The 13559-nt window shown below is 43.5% G+C and overlaps 1 protein-coding gene across 2 annotated transcripts in view; it reads right to left on the bottom strand.

Moving 5' to 3' along the window:
* TINAGL1 (tubulointerstitial nephritis antigen like 1) overlaps nt 1–10411 on the bottom strand; it is a 96682-nt gene extending 86271 nt beyond the window's left edge. Inside the window, exon 1 of one of the 2 annotated variants that reach the window (XM_077481944.1) lies at nt 10256–10411. The gene's annotated coding sequence lies outside the window, so the exon portion shown is untranslated. The remainder of the gene's footprint in view (nt 1–10255) is intronic. The other variant, XM_077481945.1, reaches the window with a different exon arrangement.
* Nucleotides 10412–13559: the final 3148 nt, after the last annotated feature.

The following is a 13559-nucleotide window of genomic DNA, read 5'->3' as shown; positions in this document are numbered from 1 at the left end:
TTTTTGACACTTTTTTGGGAACCAATGACAATATTACAGTGATCAGTGCTAAAAATATGCACTGACACTACTAATGGCAGTGGCAGGGAAGTGGTTAACATCAGGGGCAATCAAGGGGTTAAGTGTGTTCCCTGTTTGCGATTACTAACTGTATGGGGGACTGTGTGACTGGGGAAACACATAGATCCATCTTCCTGCTTAGGATAAAGACAGGATCTGTGTGATCTCCCCTGTCAGAACGGAGACAGGCAGATCCCTTTTCTGTTACTGCGGGGAACAATCGCGGGTGGCTAGCGGACATTAAGTCTGCCGGACCTGCTGATTGGTTCCTGCGCTGGGCAATGGGAGCGCATGTTTCCGAGCTGACGTACACCTACGGCGATTTGCAGGATCATGCCCCCTTGCCACAGTATAATGACAGTGGCTGCTCGGCAAAGTGGTTAAGTGATTGTAAACGATCACCTTATAAAACAACCCATTCAATTTAAAATAGAAACGAAAGGCAAAAAATGTGTCTATAGATATAAAAAAAACATTATCAATACCCTTTCCCCTTTTTTATAAGTGATCACATTCTCTATGTTCTCAGCTGCATAAGAGCTGGGGGAGGAGAAACAACAGGACACTAAACGTCCCAGTGAAAGGCTGTGCAAGGGTGTGTGTGTCAGAACAAGTCTAATCATTGGAGGAGAGCAGCAGGATATTAACTTACTGCACATTGATCATAGATTTTGGCAAGCTGCTGTCAGAGGTGCTGGCATTGCACCTGTGCCTCCTTGGGCACCTAAAAACGCCAGGATCTGATGAACATGGGCTAAACATCCAGCATGCATGAGGCTTAAGCAACCACACACTTTTGAACAACTAGACAAATAATGTTTTAAAATAATTTATTTATACAGGTAAAGAATTGTACAGTACATGACAATGTGCCTAATACAACAATGCCTGGAAAGAATCGGGCACGGCGATGTTAAAAAAGGGACATCTTTTTTTTTTTTTTTTTTTTTTTTTTTTTACTGCTGTTGAAATTTTCTAATATGCAGGAAATTTTCTGTTACTCTTGAAAGATAATGGTCAGAAATATTAACCTTGCTTAAAGTGTACGTCTAGGCAAATCCTTCTAGAGTAGGGAAGAGTCAGACCCTCTGTCAGGTTTTTATTGGTGTCTGTGTCCCTATTGTGGAGATTTACCCTGTTTGTCTTGGTGATCACTGTCACCGAAAGAGGAATCAAAGCGCAACTAAAGTTCCGTTTTCGGAAACTGCGCGTAGGCAGGATCTTTATTGCATAAAAGGCATGCATTGTCTCTTCAGCAAAAAAATACACCTACCTGCCTGCTCACTGCTTTCTCAGGCTGCGCATGCACAACTCAGCTTACATTGTTGGCACAGTCCCCGTGTGCCAGGACGACTCCTGCGCAAGGGTGACGCTACCCCGGACCAGCCAATGAAGATGGCCAAAGGCAGGCACCCACTAGAAGATGCCGGTGAAGGCTGGGGACTGTTGATGGAAAGTTACGTTTAGCTCTGTTTTAAAGAATATGTAAACCCAACATTTCATATTCCTGATATATGGCTGCTGTACCATGTACTTGTATAAGAAAGTATCCTGTTCTCTTTGTATTGCTTCCTTTGTGAAATCCCTGGTGTTCCTGCCAGTTCCTCTGCTTTTCTATCATAAACTGACCACACTTGCAGGAGAGCCCTGCGTGGTCAGTTCTCTAGGAACTCAGCCTTCTCCCCTCCAATGATCAGACTTGTCCTGTATCCCCCTCCCCCTCAACAGCCATTCACTGGGGGAAGATCAGTGTGCCTCTCTTTCCCCCCCCCCCCCCCCCCCCCTCCCATAGCTCTTATGCAGCTGAAAACAGAAGGAATGTGATCACCTATAAAAACAAAAAGGGAAAAAGGGTATTTATAATGTTGTTTTATATCTATACAAAAATGTTATGCCTTTTATTTCTATTTTAAACTGAATGGGTTGTTTTACAAAGTGATCGTTTAGATTTCACTTTAAAGGGGAAATCCAAATTTCAATGGGGACTCCTGTTCCAAGAACAATGGTCTAGGAGGGGAACTCTAACTTTCTCTTGCCTCTCTGATACAGAAAATGAACAGAAATACCCAGAGGGTACACAGGCAGCAAAAAAATAAACCCTTTCATACTCTATTCATAAAAAAAGTTTGGACTATTCATATACTTTAATACTTTTAGTAAGCATGAGTTGTAGTGAACGAAGAATCCACAGCCCTGTCGTGCATGTGAAATATTTGTAGAATGAAATAAAAATGTTCTCTCATTCGTTTTTTTTATGTATTAAAGGTATTTATAAAGCATAGACAAATGACACAATGCTTTACATTCTTTACATTCACATCAGTTCCTGCTCTCAGGGAGTTTACAATCTATGAACAAATGTGTTGGAGGAGGGGAGTATGTCTTTTTATAGTGGGCAGCACATTGGCCAGAGGCAGCCTGTCCATTAGGGGCACCCGGGCGCTGCCCCCTCTACCGTCGCCACCCCCTATATGCATAATGGATAGATTCAAGCATAGCACTGCCACCCTCTATTCATGTGTCCGGCCCCTTTTTGGGTTACCAGGCATATGAATTAGAGTGGGCAGATTTTTTTTTTTTTGAAGAACCTGATTAGAGCCATAGGCTCTAATAATATATGGATTAGAGCCATAGGCTCTAATAGGCTTCCAAATAGGATGGACTTGGGACGCAGAGCATTGCGCCTGGAGCCCTCCCAGGTGTGTTGCAAAAGCAAATGAAAATTCGCTGTTGCAACACTGATCCTCCTCTCGGCCAATCAGGAAGCAGGTATGAAACCAGTTTCCCGACTGGCCAAAACATCAGGGAGGAGACACCATGGAAGCTGCTCGAGGAGAGGACATCGGTCACCAAAGTAACTTTCCCCGAGCCCGCCACGATCTCACCGCCCGCATCCAAGGTAAGGAAAGCGGGTGGTGGAGGTGGAGTGTGTTAGTGCTGGGGGGGGATGTTTGCCCCACCAGCCGCCACTGACATTGGCGTAGCGGTTAGCACTTGCACCTGGCAGCACTAGGGCCATTGGTTTAAATTTAACCACGGCACTACCTGTATGAAGTTTACATGTTCTCCCTGTGATTGTGTGGATTTCCTCCGAGGAACTCCGGTTTCCTCCCTCACTACAAAAGACATGCTGGCAGGTAAATTGGCTCCTGTTGAAACTGACCCCAATATATTATTATTATTATACAGGATTTATATAGTATGTGTATTTATATATATAATATATTATATATACTAGATTTATATAGAATGAATGTATGTGAACAAGGGACCTTAGATTGTAAGCTCCTGAGGACAAGGACTGATGTGAATGTAAAATATATATGTAAAGCCCTGCGTAAATTGACAGCGCTATATAAATGCTATATAAATGCCTGTAATAAATAAATAATATAACATAGGCATATTCTCCATGCATCAAATCCACAATGCCACTGTCACGTCACATTCGGCTAACCAACACATTTTGCTACCCGCCAGAGTGCGCATGCTGCCATATGCGGTCCAACACAGAGCCCCTCGTGGGCACGCTTCGCTCGCCACACTTCGGGCACAATTATAATCTAACTCTACATCCACTTGGATGGTGGGGCTTGAACCTGGACTCAGGGGTGGAACCCATATGGCGTCGTCGCGCATGCGCAGTCCAGTGGGTAGCCAAATGTGATGGGTCGCCATATGTGACGAAACACCACTACACAAGTGCTAGGTGTTGTTGCCAAATCACTTTAAAAGTCATATAGAACAGTGTGCTATTAATGTCCAATAGCATGGGCCAAGAAAATGGAGACCTTGTTCTAAGCTGAAGTATATGTGAACCCTCACTTTGTAAAACAACACATTTAGACCCCTTTCACACTGGAGGCTTTTTTCAGGCATTTTAGCGCTACAAATAGCGCCTGTAATGCACCTGAAAAACATCTCCCAAGCCTCCCAGTGTGAAAGCCTGAGTGTTTTCACACTGAGGCGCTAGCGCTGCTCTGGCAGGAAAATTTAAAAAAAGTCCTGCAAGCAGCGTCTTTGGGGCGGTGGAGAAGCGATGTATCCAGCGCTCCTCCACCACACCTGCCCAATGAAATGAATGGGCACCGCTGCCGAATGGGCACCTCAGCAGCGGCGCTTTTTTTGGGGCGCTTTTAACCCTTTCTTCGGCCACTAGTGGGGGTTAAAAGCACTGCTAAAGAGACAGTAAATTGCCGCTAAAGCTAGCGGCGCTTTACTGCTAATGTGGACCTGCGGCTCAATTGAAATGTAAAATAGAAATGAAAGGCAAAACTTTTATGTATACATATGAAAACATTATAACTTTTCCCCCCCTTTCTTATACGATCGCATACCCTCTGTTCTTAGCTGCATACCGAACTCAGAGAGCTGGGGAAGGGTGGGGGTGAAACAGCATAACACTGGTCTTTCCAGTGAAAGGCTGTGCAAGGGAGGTGTGTCAGGACAGGTCTCATCATTGGAGGTGAGCAGGCTGAGTTCCCAGCATAGTTAAACAACTGACCATGTGGATTTTCCTGCTTAGTGTGGTCAGTTTTTAAGAAGAAAACAGAGGGACTGGCAGGAACACCGGGGATTTCACATAAAGGAAGCAATACTAAGAGAACAGGAAACTTTCTCATACAAATACATAGTACAGCAGCCACATATCAGGAATATGAAATGTTGGGCTAACATACTCTTTAAGGGTCAGTTCATGCCACATGCAGTCCAGCGTTTTTTTTTTCTGCATCAAAACTGCATGAATAGTAGGTTATATGGTTTGCAATGGCATAGGTCACACCAGTACAGGCGTTCCAGAAAAAAAAAAGTAGACTATGCTGCATTTTTTCTTTACTGGAACAAGGTAAAACGAACGCACCAAAATACACCTAAACACACATGTCCTTATTTAAGGTGAAGAAAAAAAAAAAGAGGGAGAAAAATGCACTGGAACGCATCGAAAACGCACCAAAAACACCCATGCAGAGAAGCATCCTGAACGCATCCGGAGTGCATTTTTATGGTGTGAAGCGGTGATGCAAATCCTGTAGTGAGGAGGGACTGTGAGGAGCAGAGGAAGGAGAGGAGAGGTGGATGTGTTTGACAGACAACGTACAATTAACAAATTGTTCTCTTTTTTTTTTTTGGCACTTAAAATGCATAAAAAAAAAAAAAAACTTTTTCTGTGCCATTTTTTAAAATCATTTGAAATGTAGTGAAAAGGGCCTATTTCACTGGCCAAGCAACATAACACATAGACTCCACACACACACAACATTCCAGCTCAGATTGCCCGAATATAGAGCTCTTCAGGCCAAAAAACAGCGGAAGGTTATTGACAATATTTGGCATTTCTTTCTTTGTTTATCTTCAGGCGAAGGTTGCGATTAGCGGTGAAAAGCGGAATTGGTAGAATGACACTTGTGTGTACCGCATGCCTTGTATTCAGGGTCATCTAGACCTGCATTGCACATCATCACTCTGACAATAACGCCTTATCTACATGGCGTACACATTCCCCTATACCCACAGGAAGCTTACATCATGTACAAGTCACACATATGCTTCATTCTAACCACTAGGAAGGGCAAAAAAAGGAACCAAAAATACCAAATAATAATAGAAAACCACTAAATGACAAGGAGAGTGTCAGGAGACTTTATCAGACTTGTCCAAAGACATTACAGCATCTGCCTCCCCATTTCCTGAACTGGCTAAAATAGTCATTGGGGGGTGCACTTAAAACTAGTTAGAAACCCAGAATTCTCCCATAAGGTCACCATACACATTACAATCGTAATGGCCGTACAATCTTTAGATTGACCCAAACCATGTAATATGAGGCTCTACCTAGTCTATCAATTTGTATCCAATCAGGCAGGCGCTTGTACTACATCCTTTGTTGTAGAATGTACAATCGGATCATAATGTGTGTGGTGAGTCCTGTGCAGATTTATTTATACATTTAGACCCCTTTCACACTAGGGTGCTTTTCAGGTGTTTTAGCGCTAAAAATAGCACCTGTAAAGCGCCAGAAAAGCACCTCTCATGCCTACCCAGTGTGAAAGCCCAAGGGCGCTGGGGTGCCACGCTAGCAGTACGTTAGAAAAAGTCCTGGAAAAAGCATCTTTGGGGCGGTGGAGAAACGGTGTATAGACTATTCCTACACCGCCCCTGCCCACTGGAATGAGTGGGCATCACTTCCGAATCGCCTGAAAAGCACTTCTGAAGCACCACAACACGGGTACTTTTAACCCTTTTTTTTTGACTGCTAGCCAGGGTTAAAAGCACCCTGCTAGTGGCCAAAAAGCGCTGCTAAACTACAATAAAGCGTCACTAAAACTAGCAGTGCTTTACCGCCAATGTACCCGCCGCCCCAGTGTGAAAGTACCCTTAAAAATGCAATTTATAGGCAAAACTGATTTTTTTTTTAGTTCTGGATAAAGCACGGAAGGATTAGAATCCCTCTCAGTTTTTAATGATGTCTGTCTCTGATCTCAGTCACTAGGACACAAAAATAATTATATTAAGAGTTGTCTCCAGCACAGGAGGTGGGGGAAATCTTCCGAAAGGCACACCTGTCCCATTGACGACCCTCTGTTAGGGCAGTGGTCACCAAACTGTGGTCCAGGGCCAGATGTAGCCCTTCCTTGCCTTTTGTTTACCAATGATGGGGCACCATTCCTCCCACTGACACCAATGATGGGGCACTATTCCTCCCACTGACACCAATGATGGGGCACCATTCCTCCCACTGACACCAATGATGGGGTACTATTCCTCCCACTGACACCAATGATGGGGCACTATTCCTCCCATTGACACCAATGATGGAGCACTATTCCTCCCATTGACAACAATGATGGAGCATTATTCCTCCCACTGACACCAATGATGGGGCACTATTCGTCCCATTGACACCAATGATGGAGCACTATTCCTCCCAGTGACACCAATGATGGGGCACTATTCCTCCCATTGACAACAATGATGGAGCACTATTCCTCCCACTGACACCAATGATGGGGCACTATTCCTCCCATTGACAACAATGATGGAGCATTATTCGTCCCACTGACACCAATGATGGGGCACTATTTCTTCCACTGACTTCAATGATGGGGCATTATTCTTCCCACTGACACCAATGATGGGGCATTATTCCTCCCACTGACTTCAATGATGGGGCACTATTCCTCCCATTGACAACAAAGATGGGGCACTATTCATCCCACTGACACCAATGATGGGGCATTATTCTTCCCACTGACTTCAACGATGGGGCACTATTCCTCCCACTGACACCAATGATGGGACACTAATCCTCCCACTGACACCAATGATGGGGCACTATCCCTCCCACCGACACCAATAATGGGGCACTATTCCCCCTACTGACACCAATGATGGGGCACTATTCCTCCCACTGACACCAATGATGGGGCACTATTCCTCCCAATGACACCAATGATGGAGCACTATTCCTCCCATTGACAACAATGATGGAGCATTATTCCTCCCACTGACACCAATGATGGGGCACTATTCGTCCCATTGACACCAATGATGGAGCACTATTCCTCCCACTGACACCAATGATGGGGCACTATTCCTCCCATTGACAACAATGATGGAGCACTATTCCTCCCACTGACACCAATGATGGGGCACTATTCCTCCCATTGACAACAATGATGGAGCATTATTCGTCCCACTGACACCAATGATGGGGCACTATTTTTTCCACTGACTTCAATGATGGGGCATTATTCTTCCCACTGACACCAATGATGGGGCATTATTCCTCCCACTGACTTCAATGATGGGGCACTATTCCTCCGACCAACACCAATGATAAAGGCGTTATTCTACTCACTGACACCAATGATAGGGGCATTATTCTACCCACTGACATCAATGATGAGGCACTATTCCTCCCACTGACACCAATGATTGCACGCTATTCCTCCCATTGACACCAATGATGGCGCATTATCCCATGCTAAAATCTGCGCTTGCTGGTGTGTGTTGTGTAGGGGCAGTGCGTTGTTACAACGCATGACACTGTTTACCCTTTTTTTTCTCATAAGGTATGGTGTGTTGAGTAAAAATGCAGCATGTACAAAATAATTTTCTTTGTGCCTTTGCATTGAGCCTGTATTGATCTGTGCGGATCTACGCAGGTCAACTGACATTGTGTGAATAAGCCTCCGTTTTGGCTTTAAATACTCTTGTATTCTGTCTGTCTTTCAACATGCGCAGTCTATTTCCCCTCCGATGATGACCTAATAAATCCCCCACATTACTCATGGTGCCCATTAGTGCTGAGCTCAGGTGTGTTTAGATGCTCCTCTGAAGCCACATGGCTGAACCCATCCAGAAGCCGTCACCTGTAATGGACCCATCATCCCCTGCCCCACAGGCGCATGGAAAAAATGTAGCTGGAGATGCCTTGGCCACAGATGATTGGCCCATGGTGACATCTTCCTGGAGGGCCTCGTTGGTTTGGAAGAGGATCTGATCACACCACAGCTCATACCTCATGGCAACGCACATACCAATCTAAAAGAATGATTCCGGATAACATCAGATCTATAAATTCTTGTAAATACACAAACTGTGCCATTGACTGATTTTGAGCCAAACCGATTGAGGTCATCAAAATGATTCTGATAGATCTAGAGGGAAAATCTGATTCCGCAAACTATATAAAACCTGTATTATAATAATAATAATACTAGAAGAAAAACAGATTGATATGATTGCTAAAGTGATATGCTTTGCTCATTTTAAATCTCAGTCGTTTACAACCATTTGAAGGTAAGTTGAAAAACAGCAGACTTACTGGTCGGTTCACCAGGTGAAAATAAATGAAAACAGCTTAAGACTGCTTTCACACTGATGCATTTTTGAAGCATTTTTAAGGAGCTAAAAACGTACTCCCTACAGGACTCTTCACATCACTGCACTGCGATGTGTTTTGAAAAGTCATGCATGCTGCCTCTTTGGTGTGGTTTTCAAAACCACACCAAAAATGCAGGTCCCCATTGAAATGAATAGAAAATGAGGGAAAAACGCATTTTTGGTGCGTTTTTTTGAGACAATTTACAAAAAATATGTGTATTAAAGTGTGCGGAGGAGAGAGGGTAACAACCCTCTAGTGCTGGTTTATATAGGGGCGACCTGTCAGCCTCCATTTAGTACAATGGAACCGTTCTAATGGAAGCGACTCAAGTTGCTCCGACTTAGAAAAAGGTTCCTGTATTACTTGGTGCGACTTTGGAGCGGCTTGCATTGAAGTCATTTTACAAGCAGAAGTTAAGCTGAACGGGGCGGCTTCAGAGTCAGATGGGAGTGGGGCAACTTTGAAGATGCCCCTTTGTGAACTGGCACTTAATGCTATACCAGCCTAAATACTGGCACAGCCCCCACCCACAACAAGGGAAAAAGAACCAATATATAGAAACAAACACAGCGTTTAAGGATAACCCAACAGTTGGATCCTCCTTAAACTTCCTGTTCGTTTCTATACATTGTTTTTTTTGAGCCCCATGTCCAAGTTTCACCGGTGCATTCTGGGTAATAGACACCCTGAAAACACACCGGGAAACGCATTAAAAAATGCACAAGTGTTTTTGAAAAGAGAGCAGTGTGAAAGCAGCGTAAGAAAATGGAATGCAACTACCCTACCACATCAAAGGGTACTATATATATATATATATATATATATATATATATCTATATCTATCTATCTATATATCTATCTATCTATCTATCTATCTATCTATCTATCTATCTATCTATCTATCTATCTATATATATATACATATATATATATATATATATGAAAGAATCAAGTCTTTTATTTTAATTTTTTTATGTTGATCAAAAAAAAAAAAAGAATCATGTATGGGCTGCCCAACTATGGGAATCAATTTTTATGCTCTTCCAATCCTGTTTTTGCTCTAGAACAGAAATCAATCAATAATATTATCGTATATAAAATGGTTCTGTGTATGTCATGGCCACCTTAAGACATATTGGAGCCCAGCAGGCTATACCTGGATAGGCAGATCCTGCCTGCCAGTGCCAAGGCACAGTCCTATTCCCTCCAGCAGACTGACAGCTGATCAGGGCATAGAGAGGCAGGTGTGATCCATAGCTGGGATCAGTGCGATCATCCTATAGAGCTGAGTGCTGGTATTCCACTTACCTGCTCCTGAGTGATCGCTGAGTGTCTCCAGGGATCGGGCGATGGTGCAGTGAGGACTTTATGGAGTTGTGTGCGGGACACTCCTTATGTGAGCGACATGGGCTCTGCAGGGAACTCCCACTACTGTCCGTGTATAGAAGGCGTGCCCAGCCCAACTCACTGACAGGTCAGCCTCATTCCTTCCCCTTATCAGGAGGACCGACCGATCGCACTCTCACACCTTCCGATACTCTTAGGCTGCCGATTAATAGTCTTACATATGACATTTTATTTTCTTTTATGTTTGCAATATATTTATATCATGTTTTATTTGTATTCTTTTTTATTTGTATTCTTTTTTTATTTGCATTCTTTTTTTTTATTTGCATTCTTTTTTTTTATTTGTATTCTTTTTTTATGTATTTTTTTTTTATTTGTGTTCTTTTTTTATTTGTATTATTCCTCACCAGCAAATTTTTGCTAGCTGCTTTCACTTAAACCTTGATTGTGTATTATGCCCTGTACACACGGTCGGAAAAGGTCCGATCAGATTATATTGTCGGAAAATCCGATCGTGTGTGGGCTCTATCTGACTTTTTCCATCAGAAATTCCGACGGAAAACATTTGAGAGCAGGATCTAAAATTTTCCGACAAAAAAATCCGATTGGACTTTTTCCGATCATTTGTAGAGAATTTAGACGGACACAGTGCCACGCATGCTCAGATCAAATTACGAGACCAAAGCTATTGGCTAGTAGCCTCTATGTAGTCCCGTTGTACGTTCCGAATGTCACCTCGTTCCGAATGATCGGATTTTCCAACAACTTTGTCCGACTGTGTGTATGCAACACCAGTTTCGGACAAAATCCGTCTGAAAAAATCCGACAGATTTTGTGGTCGGAATGTCCAACCGTGTGTACAAGGCATTACTCTGAGCGCAGGATATTTGCTTTTTTATATTTATTTTATGTTACTCAATTAAAAAAGTATTCAAACTTAGGCAGGCCATACATGGGTCGAATTTCAAAAGAATTTTCTTTCGAAAATTTTATCTAAGAATTTTTGTTCGTATTTCGCACCATTAGTGGTCGGCAGCAACAGCCGATTTGCGTGCGGCCATCGAATTTGAGCAATCGGACGTGTTGGAAATTTTTTGAAAAACAAACGATTTTCTAATCAATGATGGGAGAATCGTGCGAGAAATGTAAACAAAAAAGAAATGCGCAAAAAAATATATTTTATATAGCAATATAATGTGAGGTGGAATTGAAAGATTGGTTGGCTGAATTTTGAAATCAACGGTGGCATCATCGGATTTTCAAAGGAAAGAAAGAAACTCAACCATGAATGGCCAGCCTTAGTGCCGGTTCAAACTATTGCGATGCGAGAACCCTGCGAATCAACTGCGGGTTCCCGAATCGCACCCCGACACGCATGGCAGTTCACATTACCATATGCGAACTGCTGGGGAGTGTCATTATATGCAGGGGCGGACTGACAACTCATGGGGCCCCCGGGCAATAGGAGATTATGGGGCCCCCAGGCAATCAGACAGGTAGGTACTGGAGAGGTGGGGTAGCTATAATCTAAGGATTTTTAGACCAAAAGGATGTCGGTAAGGGACATTTCAGAGAGAGATGTAAAAAAAACACAGATTTTTACATACTGTCCCTGGTTTTACTGAGGCTGGCAACCCTGATGGGGCCCCCTAGTGGCACGGGCCCTCGGGCAGTGCCCGAGTGGCCCAATGGTCAGTCCGCCCCTGATTATATGTTAACGACACCCGCATTTCAGCTCGCATATCGCACTGCGAACTGACAGTTCGGACATGAAACAGGGTCCTGTGCGTGCTTGGACAGAATACAGTGCGATATCAGCCATACTAATGTGAACAGCAGTGGCGCTGCGAATTACATGCAATGTCTGGGATCGCAATAGTGTGAACTGGCACTAAAACTCCTAACTACTAGTGCTTTAAAAAAACAAAAACAAAAAACACCTATAGTACCCTCTAAAGCCTGGTACACACCAATGAGATTATCAGATGAATGATGGTCCGTTTTTTGGGGGGATTGTTTGCATGCTAATCTCATATAGAAAATGAAGAGTTTACTAAAGTTACCAAAATTCTCATGCAACAGAATAAAAATTCAGAAGTGATATCATGTCAGGGGCGCCCCGTCCATTAGGGGCATAGCATAAACCTATCCATGGCCGCCGCGGCCACCAGCTTTTCATGCATCCAGCCCCTTTCAAGGCATTGGGCGCATGAATTACAGCGGCCAGGTTTTTTTTAAGCACCTGATTAGAGCCAGAGGCTCTAATGGGCTTTAAAATAGGGTGGGCTTGGGACACAGAGAGTGCGACCGGAGCCCACCCAGGTGTGTTGCAACAGTGAATGATCATTCGCTGTTGCAACACTGATCCTCCTCCCGGCCAATCAGGAAGTGGGTCTGATACCCATCACCTGATTGGCTAAAAGGACAGACGATCCTATTGGACGCCTAAGAGAAGGGGAGAAGACACACGGTGGAAGCGAGGAGAAAAGCTGCTGGCTGATGCTTGGATGCCCGGTCCCCGCCAATTCTTGGATGCCCGATCCCTGCCGCTGCTCCTAAAATGCCCAAACCCCCGCTCCTGCTGCTTGGATGCCCGCTGCCTAGATGGGGTAAGTGCTGGTGGACCGACCAGTAGACATCGGCGGTGGGGGGGTTCAGTTGTCTGCTGCTCCCCCAAACAAAAAAACACCAGCCGCCACTGTGTCATATATTGTATTTGTACTGTATTTTCGGACGACAATTGTACTGATTAACCGCTAAAGGACTAGGCCTGTTTTTCAAACTTGTTGTTTACAAGTTAAAATAATTTATTTTTGCTAGAAAATTACTTAGAATCCACAAACATTTCATATATATTTTTTTCAGACCCTAGAGAATAAAATGGCGGTTGTTGGAATACTTTATGTCACACCGTATTTGCGCAGTGGTCTTACAAATGCAATTTTTTTGGGAAAAAATACACTTTTTTGAAAAAAAAATAAGTAAAGGTAGCCCAATTTTTTTTATATTGTGAAAGATAATGTTATGCTGAGTAACTTGATACCCAACATGTCACACTTCAAAATTGTGGCCGCTCGTGGAATGGTGACAAACTTTGACACTTAAAAATCGCCATAGGCAACATTTAAAAATTTCTACCAGATTTGAGTTACAGGGGAGGTCTTTTGCTAGAAGTATTTCTCTCACTCTAACAATTGCGTTGATACCTCACATGTATGGTTTGAACACCATTTACAAATGCATGCGCGTCTTACGTGTGTGTTTG

The sequence above is a fragment of the Lithobates pipiens genome, unplaced genomic scaffold, assembly GCF_037356315.1.
Source record: "Lithobates pipiens isolate NorthernLeopardFrog02 unplaced genomic scaffold, aLitPip1_a1.2 Scaffold_16, whole genome shotgun sequence".
Lineage (NCBI taxonomy): Eukaryota > Metazoa > Chordata > Amphibia > Anura > Ranidae > Lithobates > Lithobates pipiens.
This window is presented reverse-complemented; position numbering and strand designations above follow the sequence as displayed.